Source organism: Piliocolobus tephrosceles, unplaced genomic scaffold (assembly GCF_002776525.5).
Source record: "Piliocolobus tephrosceles isolate RC106 unplaced genomic scaffold, ASM277652v3 unscaffolded_44681, whole genome shotgun sequence".
Lineage (NCBI taxonomy): Eukaryota > Metazoa > Chordata > Mammalia > Primates > Cercopithecidae > Piliocolobus > Piliocolobus tephrosceles.
The window spans coordinates 1-2,935 of NW_022329511.1; the positions used below are offsets into that span (position 1 = coordinate 1).

At 48.0% G+C, this 2,935-nt stretch overlaps 1 pseudogene; it reads left to right on the plus strand.

Annotated features, from left to right (window-relative positions):
- Positions 1-168: 168 nt before the first annotated feature.
- On the plus strand, positions 169-2,897 carry LOC113224416 (annotated as a pseudogene).
- Positions 2,898-2,935: the final 38 nt, after the last annotated feature.

Sequence of the window (2,935 nt, forward strand, 5' to 3'; positions counted from 1 at the left end):
TCTGAACATCTCTAATCATCAGAGAAATGCAAATCAAAACCACAGTGAGATACCATCTCATACCAGCCAGAATGGCGATTATTAAAAAGTCAAAAACTAGGTGGGTTGCTGGGGGGACCTGTCACAGAGAAGAGAGGAGAGTAACAGGCTGCTGAATAAGCTTCCAAAATGATGCCCACACTAGTTATCCTATTGAAAGAGCGGACTGATAGCTCCCAAGGCATCTCCCAGCTTGTGAATAACCTCAGTGCCTGCCAGGTGATTGCTAAGCCTGTAAGAAACACCCTGGGTGCCCATGGCATGGACAAGCTTATTGTGGATGGCAGAGGCAAAACAACAATTTCTAACGATGTGGCCATAATTCTGAAACTTCTTGATGTTGTCCATTCTGCAGCAAAGACTTTAGTGGACTTTACCAAACCCCAAGACACTGAGGTCGGTGATGGCACCACCTCACTGACCTTGCTGGCTGCAGAGTTTCTGAAGCAGGTGAAACTGTAGGTGAAGGATGGTTTACACCCTTAGCTCACATTCGAGCTTTCTGCACAGCCACCCAGTTGGCAGTTAACAAGATCAGAGAGATTGCTGTGACTGTGAAGGAGGGAGATAAAGTGGAGCAGAGGAAGCTTCTGGAGTAGTGTGCCAGGACCGCTCTGAGCTCCAAGCTGATCTCACAGCAGAAATTTTCTTTGCTAAGCTGGTGGTGGAGGCAGTGATGATGCTCAATGATTTGCTGCAGCTTAAAATGATTGGAATCAAGAAGGTACAGGGTGGAGCCCTCGAGGATTCTCAGCTGGTAGCTGGTGTTGCATTCAAGAATACTTTCTCTTATGCTGGATTTGAAATGCAACTCCCTAAAAAATACTACGACCCCAAGATTGCCCTTTTTTTTTCTTTGAGATGGAGTTTTGCTCTTGTCACTCAGGCTAGAGTGCAGTGGCCTAATCTCGGCTCACTGCAACCTCTGCCTTCTGGGTTCAAGTGATTCTCCTGCCACAGCCTCCTGAGTACCTGGGATTACAGGCATGCGCCACCACACCTGGCTAATTTTTGTATTTTTAGTAGAGACAGGGTTTTACCATGTTGGTCAGGCTGGTCTCAAACTCCTGACCTCATGATCTGCCCACCTCGGCCTTCCAAAGTGCTGAGATTACAGACGTGAGCCACCATGCCCGGCCAAGATTGCCCTTTTGTTTTATTTTTATTTTTATTTTTATTTTTTGAGACGGAGTCTTGCTCTGTCGCCCAGGCTGGAGTGCAGTGGCCGGATCTCAGCTCACTGCAAGCTCCGCCTCCAGGGTTTATACCATTCTCCTGCCTCAGCCTCCGGAGTAGCTGGGACTACAGGTGCCCGCCACGTCGCCCGGCTAGTTTTTTGTATTTTTAGTAGAGATGGGGTTTCACCGTGTTAGCCAGGATGGTCTCGATCTCCTGACCTCGTGATCCGCCCATCTCGGCCTCCCAAAGTGCTGGGATTACAGGCTTGAGCCACCGCACCCAGCCCAAGATTGCCCTTTTGAATACTGAGCTCCAGTGGAAAGCTGAGAAAGATAATACTGAGATAAGAGTCCACACAGTTGAGGATTATCAGGCGATTGTTTATGTCGAGTAGAACATTCTCTATGACAAGTTAGAGAGGATCCATCATTCTGGAGCCAAAGTTGTCTTGTCCAAACTCCCCACTGGGGACGTGGCCACCCAGTACTTTGCTGACAGGGACATGTTCTGTGCAGGCCGAGTACCTGAGGAGAATCTGAAGAGGATGGTGATGGCCTGTGAAGTCTCAATCCAGACCAGTGCGAATGCTCTCTCAGCAGATGTGCTGGGTCGATGCCAGGTGTTTGAAGAGACCCAGATTTAAAGGTGAGAGGTAAAATTGTTTTATTGGCTGCCCCAAGGCCAAGACATGCACCTTCATCCTCTGTGGCGGTGCCAAGCAGTTTATGGAGGAGACAGAGCGGTCCCTGCATGATGCCATCAGGAATGAGTCAGTGGTGGCTGGTGGCGGGGTCATTGAGAGGGAGCTCTTTAAGTACCTTCAGGATTCCCCAAGGGCTATTCCAGGAAAACAGCAGCTGTTGATTGGGGCGTATGCAAAGGCCTTGGAGATTACCCCACACCAGCCGTGCAATAAGGCTGGCTTTGATGCCACAAAGATTCTTAACAAGCTGCAGGCTCAGCATGCCTGGGGGCACGTGATATGAGGTGGATATCAACAACAAGGACATTGCTGACAACTTTGAGGCCTTCTCAAAGCTGGGAGCCAGCTATGGTATGGATCAATGCCCTGGCAGTATTCTTTCTGTTTTGGCTCAGTTTACCTTTCAGCCTTTCCGACTGCTCTCCATGTGGCATCCATGACTGGAAGATTTGCTTTCCCTGAATTCCTTCTATGCATCTCTGCTTCTGTGCCTTTGTTTATGTTTCCTACCAGCTGGAGTGTCCCTGCTCTCCTCTGAATTAGTTGTATTTATCCTTTGGACCTCCACTGAGCTTTACCTTTCATGTCACTTTTGTTCTTTCTTCTCAGGATCTGGTTTTGTCCTCACCGTGCTGAGATCCCAAATTTCAGAGATGGTTTCCTTCCTCTTTCCCTATAGCACAAAGCCATATTAGTAAACAGTTGCTCAGGAAATATCTGTAGCCTAGGCGAATCAGGCCCACCTGGTAAAATGTAAGGATATCTGCACTTTCACTTTTATAGCTCCCTCTGGTTCTCACTAGGGTGTTTCTTTTTTCCCTTCAGCATATTTCATTTTCTTTTGAGCAGTCCTCAACTTCCAGAAACTTACCTGAAGAGAAAATATCTCCTTTCCTCTATTCAATGAGGAGACTTGGCAAACACCCAAGCTTTGTCCAAGGCCTGGGACTGAATGAACACCAAGATCCTGTACAAGGTACTGGATTGTGTTCTTCCTTCAGGTCTCCTCTCCTC